At 47.8% G+C, this 16,368-nt stretch overlaps 1 long non-coding RNA gene across 1 annotated transcript in view; it reads left to right on the top strand.

Annotated features, from left to right (window-relative positions):
• Window positions 1-12,666, top strand: part of LOC138667512 (uncharacterized) — a 74,943-nt gene extending 62,277 nt beyond the window's left edge. The window contains exons 2-3 of the long non-coding RNA XR_011318801.1: window positions 9,007-9,154; window positions 9,243-12,666. This is a non-coding gene — a long non-coding RNA (uncharacterized lncRNA). The remainder of the gene's footprint in view (window positions 1-9,006; window positions 9,155-9,242) is intronic.
• The last annotated feature ends 3,702 nt before the right edge of the window (window positions 12,667-16,368 follow it).

A 16,368-nucleotide genomic window follows, 5' to 3' on the forward strand; every position in this document is an offset into this window, starting at 1 on the left:
GGGTCACATTTGGTGGGCGGGGTCACTCTGGGTCACATTTGGTGGGCGGGGTCACTCTGGGTCACATTTGGTGGGCGGGGTCACTCTGGGTCACATTTGGTGGGCGGGGTCACTCTGGGTCACATTTGGTGGGCGGGGTCACTCTGGGTCACATTTGGTGGGCGGGGTCACTCTGGGTCACATTTGGTGGGCGGGGTCACTCTGGGTCACATTTGGTGGGCGGGGTCACTCTGGGTCACATTTGGTGGGCGGGGTCACTCTGGGTCACATTTGGTGGGCGGGGTCACTCTGGGTCACATTTGGTGGGCGGGGTCACTCTGGGTCACATTTGGTGGGCGGGGTCACTCGGTCACATTTGGTGGGCGGGGTCACTCTGGGTCCGATTTGGTGGGCGGGGTCACTCTGGGTCCGATTTGGCGGGCGGGGCCACTCGGGGTCCGATTTGGTGGGCGGGGCCACTCGGGTCCGATTTGGTGGGCTGCGCACCTCAGGTGCCAATTTGGTGCGCGGGTCACTTTAAGAGCTGATATTATCTGGCAAAACTGTGTCCTGGTGGGGTCATGTAGAGTTCGTAGGCGTTGGCATAGTAACTGGGTCTGACTGCACATCGCAATGAGCTAATCAGCCAGGTGGCAGTTGGCAGTTATTTTGAAATTGCCTCAGAAATCAGCCATTATCCCTTATTGTTGGAACAATTTCCCATTGAAATGCATTGAGACGAAATTTTCAAACGCCAATTGCGCCAAAACTACAAATCCGATCGACACGAAAAATACTTAGCACACCTGCCAGGAACGCTGGCTTCGAAATGACACCTCACTGGAGTCTGTGCGTGCAGCGGTTCGGGCCGCATTAATTGCGGACTGAATAATAATAAGAAGAATAAGTTGACTACGGTGGAATAACAATATAGTGCTTTGTCCCAAAGCACTATAATAAGTTGACGACGGTGGAATAACAATATAGTGCTTTGTTCCAAAGCACTATAATAAGTTGACGACGGTGGAATAACAATATAGTGCTTTGTTCCAAAGCACTATAATAAGTTGACTACGGTGGAATAACAATATAGTGCTTTGTTCCAAAGCACTATAATAAGAAGAAGAAGAAGTTGACTACGGTGGAATAACAATACAGTGCTTTGTTCCAAAGCACTATAATAAGAATAAGAAGAAGAAGTTTACCACGGTGGAATAACAATATAGTGCTTTGTTCCAAAGCACTATAATAATAAATACACACATTAAAGCAAAAACAGTACAAAAATAATAGGGTTAAACACAGTTATATCTCACAGGTTGGATCTGTGAGACCTTCTGGCAGAGGAGATCGCCGCAGAAATTAGGACTGATCTACAATTTGCATTGTCCCTCCTGGAAATGACCATGAGTTTCTGTAGATGAGATGTTATAAAGTTCTCATAATAACCCTTCCTTCACCCTTCCTCGTGGTTAGGTGAGAGGAAGGTAGCTAATCATATGCAAACAAAGGTGGTTTAATGACATAATTCTAATTTATGTCATATTTTCCCGTAGGAACCCCCTAGTGAAATAATATTATAGACATATTTTTGAGCATGCTTTTACCACCCTAGGCACACCCACCTAACATAACTATATGATATCCTTAATTGCAGTTTATGTTACATTCCTTTAATTTTCCAATCCTCAATCCTGGTGCTTGAATCCATAGAAGTAATTATGTCTCCAGATTACAGATGTATCCATGGATAGTGTTGATATCAGATTATTATCGCTGTGGCAGGGAATTATTGCATTTCCATAGTGCCATGTGATATCTCTTTTATGGACATGGCCAGTTTATCTCAAGGGCATTTATTTTCACTTTTAATATAGGCAGGGCTGCCACCAGGAATTTCAGGGCCCCACACTGGCAAAATTTTGAAACCCCTTGAGACTCTGCCCAGGCTCCGCCTCCACCCAGGCTCCACCTCCACCCCTCGAATCTTCCACAGTCCCACCGCTCACCCTTGGAAAAACTCCACTTTTGCACAACGTCCTCACCAATTACACATTAACCATTCCCATCGAACATCATATCAGATACATAGCTATCAGCTTTTGTTTTGACCAAAAGATTTGTTAAGCCTGCCACCAAGGCAAGGTATACTCTTTTAATTACGTCATCGTGATCATCCAGGCTGAGAACCACTGGTGAATGAGATGCTGTGAGCGCAGAGTCAGTGTCCGGCGATGGCATCATAGAGGTTACCTCCGGTCACTGAGGCTCCGTTCCTAGCATGGCGGAACTGCGGTGAGATCTCCGCTAGCATCATGAGCACTCACGATGTCACCTTTGCACTCACGGTGCTAGTGGGGATCTCACAGCAGTTCTGCCCAGCTGGGAACAGACTGAGGTCAACATTGACACAATGTAAGGTTTTAATATTAGACAGTGTAGAACTGTCCCGATCAGAGTTACCGTGACGTGGTGGGATGGCTTTTGTGCTATTTTTTTAATCAAAAAACAGTATTACTAAAAACTCTGTGTTATTTAAATGCACTTTTGCTTTTTTACTTAGTTACATCAGGGTTTTCATTTACTTTTTTCTCTTGTAGGTTTCAATGTTTTGTGGCCAATGTGAACATGCGTTTAACCTCTGCATGTGTACCAACTCAATTTAAGCTCAATTTTGTTTTTTTTGTTTTTTTTTTCCAGCTGGGAACAGAGCCTCATTGACCGGAGGTTCCCTCTATGATGGTCACTGACGCTGCGCTTGCTCATTCACCAGTGGTTCTCAGCCTAGATGGTCGCATCTTGGTACCGTCCAGGTTGAAAACGAATTAGCCCCCAGACATGGCTTACGGCATGGGACAGAATGACAGATAGGTGAGCAGGGCCGGACTGGGACTAAAATTCAGCCCTGGCATTTGAAGTCACACAGGCCCACTTGTCACATGGTGACTGTATAATATCTTTGTACACTTGTAGGTTACAAGAAGTGAGGGGAGCGTAACACGACTATATAACATAATTACAGCTGTATCCAGCATTACAGCTCAGCCCCCATAGAATGTAATGCAGCCAGTCCCCATAGAATGTAATGCAGCACAACCCCATAGAATGTAATGCAGCACAGCCCCATAGAATGTAATGTACCCAGTCCCCATAGAATGTAATGCAGCCAGCCCCCATAGAATGTAATGCAGCCAGACCCCATAGAATGTAATGCAGCCAGTCCCCATAGAATGTAATGCAGCCACCCCCCATAGAATGTAATGCAGCCAGCCCCCATAGAATGTAATGCAGCCAGTCCCCATAGAATGTAATGCAGCCAGCCCCCATAGAATGTAATGCAGCCAGCCCCTATAGAATGTAATGCAGCACAGCCCCATAGAATGTAATGCCGCACAGCCCCATAGAATGTAATGCAGCCAGCCCCATAGAATGTAATGCAGCACAGACCCCATAGAATGTAATGCAGCACAGACCCCATAGAATGTAATGCAGCACAGACCCCATAGAATGTAATGCAGCACAGCCCCCATAGAATGTAATGCAGCACAGCCCCATAGAATGTAATGCAGCACAGCCCCATAGAATGTAATGCATTATGCAGCCAGCCCCCATAGAATGTAATGCAGCCAGTCCCCATAGAATATAATGCAGCACAGCCACCATACAATATAATGCAGCGCTGCCCAGCCCCATAGAATGTAATGCAGCCATGCCATGTAATAATAAAAAAAAAAAACACTGACTCTACTCACCTTTCCTCTTGCCCCGCGCTGCTCCTGGCTCTGGTCTCAGCAGCTGCAGTCTGCTCGCCCAGTCACACAGCAGGTGCGCGATGATATGACGTCATCGCGCACCCGCAGTGTAAGCGGCAGACAGAGCGGGGAATGATGAGAGTGGGAGCGACAGCAGACGTGCTCTCCCCATCATTGCATTCAACTGTACCGACGTCTATGACGCCGGTATAGTTGAATTCGGGGCCGGGAGTGTGCCGACAGCGGCACACTCGAGCGGCCCACTACTGCCATCGGCCCTTCTGGCATTTGCCAGAACTGCCCGATTGCCAGTCCGGCCCTGTAGGTGAGGGACATTGTTGTTTTTTTTATTTTCATTTTATTACAGGAGAACGAGGGTTTCGGTGGAATAGGTGTTAGGTGAGTATAACTGTGTTTGTTATTTTTATATAAAAATGGAAAAGTGTGTTTTGTTTTATTTCTAATAAAAGGCTTTATCCTAGCCGTGACTTTATTTACCTTGTAACTATAGGATTAGTAATGGATTGGCGTCTCATAGATGCTTCCCTATTACTAATCCGTTGGTTTGATGTTACCTGACAATACAAAGGTGACATCAATCCCACAAATATGAACCACACTTGCCACTGCTACAGGGCAAGTGGGAAGAGAGATGGGTAAAGCACCAGAATTGCCGCATCTAATAGATGTGCCTATTCTGAGCAGCTGCGGGTTGCTATTTTTAGGCTGAGGGGGTCAATATCCATGGCTCCTTACCAGCCTGAGAATACCAGCCCCCAACTGTGAGCTTTAGCAAGTCTGGTTATCAAAAATGGGGGGACCCCACGCCGTTTTTTAAATTATTTAAATTATTTAAAAATACAGCATGGGAACCTTTATACTCTTGATAACCAACCTTGCTGAAGCTGACATTTGAGGGTTGCAGCCCCCAGCTATGAGTTTTGCCTGGCTGGTAATAGAAAATACAGGGGAACCCATGCCGGTTTTTTACATTTATTTATTTTATAGCACAGGTGGTGGATAATGAATACCTTCATCAGCCGCTCCTGCTGTCACTGTTATTAGCAGCAGCAGAGCTAGGCCGGAGTCACACTAGAGAATTTTACGGACGTATGAGAGGCGCAAAAACTACGCATTGCACACGCACCATTGTTTCTCTATGGGGCAGCTTCTATCTGGCGTATATTTCGCCGCCGTATTTTACGGCCGTAGAAACGCATGCAAATCTGCCAATGCAAGTCTATGGGTGCGCAAAAAATATGGATTACACACGGGCCAGCAATGTGACTTGCGAAAAATACGCCAGACATCTTCAGGTGACAGGAAATGTGTCAAGCCCTCAATCAGGAAGCTTAGACATGCTAATTAGCTGAAAAAGCCAGGCAGACATCCCGAAAGTCTGGCGCACGCCTCCGCGGAGTTGCAAGCAGCATGGCCAACATAATCAATGTTGATATGCTCCTAGTGCTGGTCCAAGAAAGGCCCTAAATTTGGGACCAACGTGATTTCAACTATGCTAACCGGGCAAGGAAAGGGGCTGCTTGGAGGAGCATTTGTGGGATCCTTTTCCCAGATTATGAGCAGCGGCCACATGAGATTATTTTTTTTTCGGATATGCGAAGTTGCGCTGCCCTTCAAACTTACAGCACAGGCGCCGGGGACGCTACTGAAGGGAGAGGAGGCGGCGCCCGGCGCGCAGAGGCCCTGATTGACGGATGTGAGGTGTCTGGATTAAGGGGAAAGACCTGCCTCCCGGACGATTTCACAGGTATGAGGGACAAATTTCAAAACCGATTATCGCAACCAGTAGCATAGCTACCGGGGGGGCAGAGGGGGCCATCGCCCCGGGCCCCGCGCTCTGAGGGGGTCCACCCGGAGCTACGCCACTGTAACTGCATCGGCGCGCTCAGCAGTTACATTCTGCGACAGGGGAGGGAGAATCGATCTCCCTGCTCTGCCGCTATGGGGCCTCTGAGCAGGTGGGGAGGCCCGGTGCCAGCAGTGGGCCCCCCGCCTGTTATCGCAATGTGAGCTGTATTGGCATCTAGCCAATACAGCTCACCGCATTGATGAGGGAAGGAGCGCTGCGCTCCTTCTCCCATCATCCCCCACACTGACAGCGGGCGCGATGACGTCACTGTCCGGCGCCCGCTGTCAGTAGATGAGCGGGAGCAGGGAGCGCCGCTGGAACAAGGAGGAAGAGAGGTGAGTATTTGTTTATTTATAGGATCTGCCTATGGGGGAGTGCTGCCTTATATGCATGGTCTGCCTATTTAGGGGGGGGAGTGCTGCCTTATTTACAGGATCTGCCTGTTGGGGGGGTGTGCTGCCTTATTTACAGGATCTGCCTATTGGGGGGGTGTGCTGCCTTATATACAGGATCTGCCTATTGGGGGGGTGCTGCCTTAAATACAGGATCTGGCTATGGGGGTGCTGCCTTATATACATGATCTGCCTATTGGGGGGGGGGGCGCTGCCTTATATACATGATCTGCCTATGGGGCGAGTGCTGCCTTATATGCATGATCTGCCTATTTGGGGGGGGAGTGCTGCCTTATATACAGGATCTGCCTATTGGGGGGGGTGCTGCCTTATATACATGATCTGCCTATTGGGGGGGTGCTGCCTTAAATATAGGATCTGGCTATGGGGGTGCTGCCTTATTTACAGGATCTGCCTATTGGGGGGGCGCTGCCTTATATGCATGATCTGCCTATTTGGGGGGGAGAGCTGCCTTATATACAGGATCTTCCTATTGGGGGGGGTTGCTGCCTTATATACATGATCTGCCTATTGGGGGGGTGCTGTCTTAAATACAGGATCTGGCTATGGGGGTGCTGTCGTATATACATGATCTGCCTATTGGGGGGGGCGCTGCCTTATTTGCAGGATCTGCCTATTGGGGGGGTGCTGCCTTATATACAGGCTCTGCCTATTGGGGGGGCGCTGCCTTATATACATGATCTGCCTATTGGGGGTGCTGCCTTATTTGCAGGATCTGCCTATTGGAGGGGTGCAGCCTTACATACAGGATCTGCCTATTGGGGAGGGTGCTGCCTTACATACAGTATCTGCCTCTGGGGGATGCTGCCTTATATACAGGATCTGCCTATGGGGGTGCTGCTTAATATTACAGGGTCTGCCTATGGGGGTACTGTCTTATACTACAGGGTCTGTCTATGGGGGTACTGTCTTATACTACAGGGGCTGCCTATGGAGTGCTGCCTTATACTACAGGTTCTGCCTATGGGGTACTGTCTTATACTACAGGGTCTGCCGATAGGGGTGCTGTCTTATACTACAGGGTCTGCCTATGGGGTGCTGCCTTGTACTATATTGAGGACTATCTGGCACATTATACTATATGGAGGTTATCTATGGGGCCATCACACAGTGAAGGGGCATCATACAGTGTGGGGATTACAGTGAGGGGGCCATCATATAGTGTTGGAGCCATCAAACAGTTTGGAGGCTAATAAGGAGTCAGTATACTGTGTGGGTGGTACTATACAGTTAGGGGGCATTATACTGTGTATAGGGGAGCTGTACAGGGGGGAGACTGAGGACATTATTATTAAATGTAAAGTGGGCACTTATTGTTATAGGGGAACTCAGGTTACTGTGACTATCAAAGGGGCACACAGGGCAATATTACTTTCTAGGGGGCAAAATGTGGGCACTAATTTCTAGGGCACTTGCACCCGGCATTACTTTAGAGGGTACAGAGAACCACACAGCAGGTGCAGTAATAGGGACACATACTGCAACAGCGGCTCAGTATTGGGGTATCAGGTGCAGTAATAGGGACACATACGGCAGCAGCGGCTCAGTATTGGGGTATCAGGTGCAGTAATAGGGACACATACGGCAGCAGCTCAGTATTGGGGTATCAGGTACAGTAATAGGGACACATACAGCAGCAGCTCAGTATTGGGGTATCAGGTACAGTAATAGGGACACATACGGCAGCAGCGGCTCAGTATTGGGTATCAGGTGCAGTAATAGGGACACATACGGCAGCAGCGGCTCAGTATTGGGGTATCAGGCGCAGTAATAGGGACACATACGGCAGCAGCGGCTCAGTATTGGGGTATCAGGTGCAGTAATAGGGACACATACGGCAGCAGCAGCTCAGTATTGGGGTATCAGGTGCAGTAATAGGGACACATACGGCAGCAGCTCAGTATTGGGGTATCAGGTGCAGTAATAGGGACACATAAGGCAGCGGCTCAGTATTGGGGTATCAGGTGCAGTAATAGGGACACATACGGCAGCGGCTCAGTATTGGGGTATCAGGTGCAGTAATAGGGACACATACGGCAGCAGCTCAGTATTGGGGTATCAGGTGCAGTAATAGGGACACATACGGCAGCAGCTCAGTATTGGGGTATCAGGTGCAGTAATAGGGACACATACGGCAGCAGCGGCTCAGTATTGGGGTATTAGCAGGATGAGGAGTTTGTGCAGGTTGGGAATAGATGGTGATGGGGCTGGAATATGAGAAGTGAAACGTGTCTTTGTTGGAAGAAGTTGTCATGTCAGTCTGGGCCAGATGGAAAAGACATGAAAAGTGAACGATTCCATCATAAAGGACATCAGCGGTAAGAGATTATCTGTAACTGTGCTGTGATCTCTTATATGTTCCATAGGACTGGTATCTACTACTGACCATATGGCGGTAATATCCATGTTGGTCTTTATATAGAGATCATCTTCAATAATAGCGCTGTCATCTGCTGAAGTTCTCCTCCACTATTAGGGCGTGTCACCCAGTTATAATCAAGGTTACCTGGTTAGGGGCCCACTCAGAAGCTTCGCCCCTCCTGAACCAAAACCCCAGCTACACCTCTGATCGCAACAGTGCCAGGAACCCGAACTAAAAGAGCCACCTTGTCAGAATGCAGCATTAGTGCTGCACAAGGTGGCTCTTTTAGTTACAAATGCCAGGGGGGGGGGGAGGGGGTGACAGGTTCCCTTTAAAGGTGCTGGACATGACAAAGGGGTTAGGTACAGCATTTATAGATGTCGCTTACAGTAAGCAAATTTACAATGACAGACTGGTATAGAGGGGAGAGGACCCTGTCCTTGTGTACTTACATTCTATGGTGTTCCCTTTTATGGTATTGTGGTATTTGTGTGTTAAATTTGATTATTGAAGATATTTATTAAGAAATGCAGCTCACTAGGGCATATTACAATCTGGGAAATCACTGACACCTTGTGGTACCACTGTGCCCAATGTCCTTATACATTATTTTCTTCTTTGTCATTGCAGTAGAAGATGTTATGAGACGTTGGCGCAGCATTACGAACCAGTACCAGAGAGAAAGGCAGCAGCGGTCCAGAAGTGGGTCATCTGCAAAAAGAAAGTATATCTATTTTGACCGTCTGTCCTTTCTGGATCCCAGTATGTATCTCAGACCGTAAGTACAAACCTCACACCACATTACACATATGTTTGGAATGCTCATAGATGATTTCTCAAATTATATTTTTCAATGTTCATAACAGAACACAATCCAACCTCACTGAGAGGGAGACAACAGGGTCCGAATCGGAGCCATTGATTGATCCTGTTGGGGAAGGAGAAGATGTGGCTGGTCCATCTACGGCTCCTACCATGTTCATCCCTCCGGATCCATCTTCGGCTGCCAGATGGGATGCTGACAGATAATGCAGCCCCACCCACAGATGCACCAGCTTCAGGGATGCCTGAAGATCCTGGCCACAACAGCAGCCCCACTGTTCCGCTGGAGGCTTCCCCACAGCCTGCTGTGACCTCACGCCATGGCCGCAGAAGGAGAGAGCTAATGGAAACCCGAAGGAATGTGGACTGGTGTCTTAAATTATTTGGCCAGGGCTGCTCAGGATGATGGTGAGGAGGCATTTTCTCGAAGCCTGGCCCGGTATCTCCGTACCCCCCGTGAGGTGAGGCTACATGTGAGAGGGTGCTTTCAAATCCTTCTTGATGCATGCACCCCCCAAATAGCCCTTATGATTTGTTTCAGTACATTGAGAGGTGGCAGGTGTCCACAAGTAATGTCCTGTGTATGCCAACAAATCAACCAGTGCATGCTCAAGAGGGATTTGAAGCACCTCCTCCACATATGCCTACACCTCAACCCTTTCCCCAACATAACCCACCAATGACTACACCGTACCAAATGGCACCCTTCCAGCAACCTTATCAATATGGCCACTTGTCGCGACCCAGTGTTGGAGGCTGGTCCCAACCTGGGATTGGACGACATGGACATATTGGTGGGGGTTATGACTCGTGAGGTGTACTATAAGTCATGATACCCATAGTATTCACCCTTATGGCCAGTACTCATCTGGGCAATCTGAGCATGGGCAGATTTTGGAGCAGGCCCAGCAGAGAAGTCACCAACAGGGTGAAGGACAATTGGCCCAACAAAGGCCAAAGAGCAGCAACCCGAACTACCGCCATCACCTCCACCAACGTAGCTGAATCTGTAAAAAATATTTTCTTGGCTTATGATATCATTTATAATCAAACATTAACAAGCCAATTTCTTTGTGTTTGACAAATCATTATTACACCATACACAATTCAAACAGCTTGGGAGTTGTCAAGGTGGTGGGAGGTCCAACAGGTTTTCACGTAGCCGCCGACTCATAATGGACGAATTGAAGACTCTAGAGTCTCCAGTTCGCCCATAGGCCCCAATATCTACAATTATAAACCTGTAGTTACTGTCAATTACAGCTAACAGAACTACAGAGAAAAATTGCTTATAATTGTAGAATTGGGAGCCAGAGTTCGGCGGCTTACGCACCCTGATATGTTTCCCATCCACCGCTCCAATACAGTGAGGAAAATCACAAGAGTCAGTAAATCCACGGGTTATTTTCAGCCAATCCTCCCTTTTGGGCTACGGCATCACAAGTTCATGTAGTTTGTCCCATATTTGAACACATTTATCAAACACAATGCCGGAAATAGTGGACCTCCCTATCAGAAATTCCAGATGTATTCCAGCATAAGACAATCCAGTTGACAGGAATCTGAAAGCACACAACAACAAAAAATATTAGCAATGTTACAATGCTTGTTAAAAACCATAGTAAAGCAAAGTAATATGAGGATATAAAAAGGCAGGATACCAGTGTACCTTACAAAATGTACACTGGCTATTAACATTTAACACTTATTACATATTTGTATCTGATTTTGTTAAAATTGAATAATATAATTTAAATCTGATGCTTCGAAAATCAAAATAGGCCAAAAAACATCATCAACATACGGTATGTGAGGATGGTGAATACATACCGTAAGGTAAGGAGAAGACGCTCCTCTGCGGATATACATTTCCACATCCTGGTAACCTGATACATTATTCCTGGACATACTGTCTCCAACAAGATATCAAATGTGGGTTTTGTCATGCGACAGTACTGGAAAAATTTGTCCGGATGTGTCCGCAGAACTGTATACAGCCTGTGAAAATGCCCTTTAGTGAGGCGTTGCCGCAAAAGTGGATGCACCCATATTCTTCTTCTCTTCCTTCGTGGATCAACTATCACGGGGTATGGCTGCCCAAAGCCGTTAAATGTCCATTTTGTCAGGCTGCATGAAAAAAACGCATTACGGATGCCATACGGATTACACACGGAGGTTTACATGCGCAAAATACGCAGCCACACCTTGCCTACGGATTACATACGGATCACTGTTTTGGGATCATTTCTGCGTATTATGCTTGTAAAAAACAGACCGTATTTCACTACGCTGAGTGTGACGCCGGCCTTAGACTGGTGGGAGTAATATTCCCATCAGCCGCCGCCTGCTTTCTCTTTTATCACTTAAATGTAACTCACATCATTCTCCCCTGTTCGTGCCGATCGCCGGCAGAGCAGGGGAGAATGATGAGAGCCGTGTTCAGCACTTGGCGCCGGGGAACAACGCTTACTGTAACGTTTCTTCACCGACGCTGATGCGTGTCACACGGATGACATCCATGTGTGTTTTGCATGTGCACGTGTGGGACGTATGCGGCCCGTGCTGACATTAAAAACGGACATGTCAGCATGTTTTGCCCACAGACACATGGTCCGTGGAAACACACTGACATGTGCACAGCCCCATTCACTTGAATAGGCAAATAGCGCTCCATTCCTCCCAAGTCTCTCCGCATGGCTAAGTAGTACTGTACAGCCACATATGGGGTATTGCCACGTTCAGTAGAAATTGTGGCACCAATTTTGGTGCCATCTTTACCCACTTCTTGTGTGAAAATGTAAAATCTTTGGCTAAAACAACATTTTGGTGGTAAAAATGTAATTAATTTGTCTTCACTGCCCAATGGTATAAAATTCTGTGACACACACCCATGGTGTCAATATGATTACTGCACTCCTAGATGAATTCATTGAGAGGTGTAGTTTGTAAAATGGGGTCACTTATGGGGGGTTCTGCTGTTCTGGCACCTCATGGGCTTTCCCAGTGGATTATGGCACCAGCAAACCATAACAGAAAAATCTGGCGCTGTTTGCCTTCTGAGCTTTGCACTGTGCCTGAAAAATATTTACCGATTACATGTAGAGTATTGGTGTACGCAGTGAAAAATGGACCTCAGTTTGTTGTAAAAAGAATTTCCTATTAGCCCTTAGAAAAATTATCACTACACCCCTAGATGAGTTCATTAGGGAGTGTAGTTTGTAAAATTAGTTTACATATAGGGGGTTTCTGTTTTTCTGGCATCTCAGGGGCTCTGCCAATGTGACATGGCACCCTCATTCCAGCAAAATCTGAACTCAAATATAGCACATCTTCCCTTCTGAACTTTGTATTGTGCCTCAAAAGTAGTATTCCCTTACATATGGGGTATCCGCGTACTCAAGAAAAATCACACAACTTTTGGGGTCCAATTTCTCCTGTTACACTTGGTAAAATAAAAAATTGGGGGCGAAAATATTATTTTTGTGGAAAAAATATGATTTTTTATTTTCACAGCTCTACGTTATAAACATCTGTGAAGCACTTGGGGGTTCAAAGTGCTCGCCACTAGTGTTGAGCATTCCGATACCGCAAGTATCGGGTATCGGCCGATACTTGCGGTATCGGAATTCCGATACCGAATTCCGATACTTCCCGCGTATCGGATACCGGAATCGGAAGTTCCCAGAATTCAAACTGAACGCAGCAGCCAATGAGGAATGAATGGAAGTGTGGGCACATCCTGTTTAGCATGGTGGGCATGTAAGTACTGGCAAGGCTGTGATTGGCTGCTGAAATGATGTCACTCTGCACTATAAAAAACGCTGCCGCCATTTTGCGCTCACTCTGCTGTGATTTCAGTTAGGGACAGGACGCTGTGTTCTAACTGAGGGCCAGTTGAGATAGCTAATTGCTTTATTTTGCTTTTCCAAGGCTAATTTAGCAAACGCTGTGTTCACTGTTCAGTTCACCTTGCTCTTGCCTTGCAGCGCTGTTTTAACAGCGTTCTGCAAGGTCTCAGTGTGTGTGTGTGTGTGCAGCTCACTCTGTAGTCTGTGTGCAGCCATATACCAGGTTGTATTCAGCTCAGGGGGGGTTCACACTGCCTCACACAGTTCTATCCATTGTCATTTTTTGCTCATAGTGCAGCCTGCTGCACATTTTTTCTAAAATTTCCTATTAGTGTCTTTCCACCCGTCTCCAGCCAAATAGTGGAAAAACACTAGATAGGATAACCTAGAGGGGTTTTTTTGGGCCTTGCAGCGCCGTTTACGGCTGTCTGCACGGTCTCAGTGTGAGCGCAGCTCGCCCTGTAGTCTGTGTGCAGCCACAGCCGGTTGTATTCAGCTCAGGGTTTTGTCACTGCCTCATACTGTAAAATAACTTGTCCTTTTTTGAAATAGTGCAGCCTGTTGAAAATTTTTTAAAAAATTTCCTATTAGTGTCTTTCCACCCGTCTCCAGCAAAATAGTGGAAAAACACTAGATAGAATAACCTAGAGGAGGGTTTTTGGGCCTTGCAGCGCCGTTTACGGCTGTCTGCACGGTCTCCGTGTGAGCGCAGCTCGCCCTGTAGTCTGTGTGCAGCGACAGCCCGTTGTATTCAGCTCAGGGTTTGTCACTGCCTCATACCATTAAAAAACTTTTCCTTTTTTTCAACTAGTGCAGCCTGTTTAAAAATTATTTAAAAAATTCCTATTAGTGTCTTTCCACCCGTCTCCAGCTAAATAGTGGAAAAACACTAGATAGGATAACCTAGAGGAGGGTTTTTGGGCCTTGCAGCGCCGTTTACGGCTGTCTGCATGGTCTCCGTGTGAGCGCAGCTCGCCCTGTAGTCTGTGTGCAGCGACAGCCCGTTGTATTCAGCTCAGGGTTTGTCACTGCCTCATACCGTTAAATAACTTTTCATTTTTTTTCAACTAGTGCAGCCTGTTGAAAATTTTGTAAACAATTTCCTATTAGTGTCTTTCCACCCGTCTCCAGCAAAGTAGTGGAAAAACACTAGATAGGATAACCTAGAGGAGGGTTTTTGGGCCTTGCAGCGCCGTTTACGGCTGTCTGCACGGTCTCCGTGTGATTTAAACTCGCTCTGTAGCCCGATCTGCACAAAAAAAAAAAAGTAAAGTTCACCAAACACCACTTAACACTTGTGTAGGCCACATTTTATCAATAATAAAGTCTAGTCCACACTTTACAACATTAGTGTTTCTTACACCTGTTAGGAGGAGCATTTCAGGAATAAGCACACTAAGGCCTTAGTACTTTTCTGCTTATCTTTATCTGTCAACCAAGATGAAGAGGGCAGGGAGTAAGGGTCGTGGGGGTGGGCGTGGAGCAGGGAGAGGAGCAGGGAGAGGACGTGGTGATTCTGTGCCTGCTGCTGGCACCGGTGACTCACCATCACCCAGTTTCAGCAGGGAACAGTCCTTCATGCGCAGCTTTGTCGGAGAGCGCCGTGCACCGCTGCTGCGTGAAGATAAAATTGAAGCCGTTGTCGGATGGATGGCAGCTAACGCATCGACTTCAATTAGTGCCACATCCTCTCAGATACAGACCACTGGAGAGCAGCCATCTGTCTCTTCACCACCTGCCAAATTGGCCAGGCAGACAGGAGCAGTCTCTACTTCTGTTCTCTGAATTTCTTGGCTTGGAAACAGGGGGCCAGCCAAGCAGTATTGGAGAAATGGAAGAAGAGGCAGTGTGCAGTGATGCCCAACAGCTTTGTCTCTCTGACTCTGAAGAGGCGGGTGGGTCAGTGCCTGCGGTGACCACAGCGCAGTACGCATCTGATGATGAAACTCAGGTGCCGCTTTCTGGTGCGTACTGTGCTGCCGAGACTACCCAGGAGGAGCAGTTGGTGGCAGAGGGTAGTGGAGATGATGAGGTCCTTGACCCATCGTGGCGTGAGGAACAGGAAGGTGGTGGGAGCAGCTCAGAGGAAGAGATTCCCCTAACGGGCCAAAGAGGGAGAGGGAGGGGGAAGACTGCGGAGCCTGTAGCCTCCACTTTGGCACCAGTTAGGAGCCTGTCTCTTTCAAAAGCCAAAAAGGGCGCTCCCAAGACTTGCAGTGCCTGGTCCTTTTTTGACACAGTTGCAGATGACATTTGTTTTGTCAAATGCAAGCTGTGTCATCAGAAAGTAAAAAGAGGTAAAAGTGTCAGCAACCTCAATACCACAAATATGTGGAAACATGTGCGGACCAGGCACGCGGTGGAGTTCCAAAAACACACTGAAGAGGTAGGCCAACCAACAGCGGCAGCTACCACCTCTTCAGCTCGTGTTGCTTCTTCCTCCAGCTAACGCACAGCTGGTTCGGCTTCCTCCTTGGATCGCCATGGAAGAACCTCTGGCACTGTTGTCCAGAGACCTAGTGTAATTCCACCCACAGCACCACATTCCCAGTTATCCTCACACTCCCAGCCTAGTCTACAGCCATCGGTAGTACAGGCATGGGAGAAAAGGCGGGCATTCTCGGCAAACCACCCCCGAGCACAGGCTCTGAATGCAGGCATTGCCAAACTTCTGTCGCTGGAAATGCTCTCATTCAGGCTGGTGGAGACTGACAGCTTCCGTGACTTGATGGCATTGGCAGTCCCACAGTACCAGGTGCCCATCCGCTTTTACTTCAGCAGGCAAGCTGTCCCTGCCCTGCACAAGCATGTGGAGGGACAAATAAAACACGCGCTACTGAACGCCGTCAGTAGCAAGGTCCACCTCACCACCGATGCGTGGACCAGTCAACATGGACAGGGGCGATACCTTTCCGTCACTGCCCATTGGGTTAATGTTGTTGAGCCGGGTACAGACCGTGCGAGTGGCGCAGGACGTGTCCTGCCCACTCCAAGCATAGCAGGAATCCAGTCTGTACGCATTGACTCCTCCTCTTACACCAGTTCCTCAGATTCATCGCTGCAGGATCCGTCACAGTCCACCTCCACATGGACCCATGAACGTTTACCTATGACCGACATGAGCACAGCCGTGGCCAAACGTCAGCAGGCCGTCTTGAAACTAGTTTCTTTGGGGAATCGAAGCCACACAGCGCAGGAGCTCTGGAATGCCCTAAAGCAGGAGAGCGATGTGTGGTTTGTGCCAGCGAATCTCTAGCCAGGCATGGTAGTGTGTGACAATGGCCGAAATCTGGTGGCAGCTTTAGGCCTTGGCAACCTCACT

The sequence above is a fragment of the Ranitomeya imitator genome, chromosome 2 (genome assembly GCF_032444005.1).
Source record: "Ranitomeya imitator isolate aRanImi1 chromosome 2, aRanImi1.pri, whole genome shotgun sequence".
Taxonomy (NCBI): Eukaryota; Metazoa; Chordata; class Amphibia; order Anura; family Dendrobatidae; genus Ranitomeya; species Ranitomeya imitator.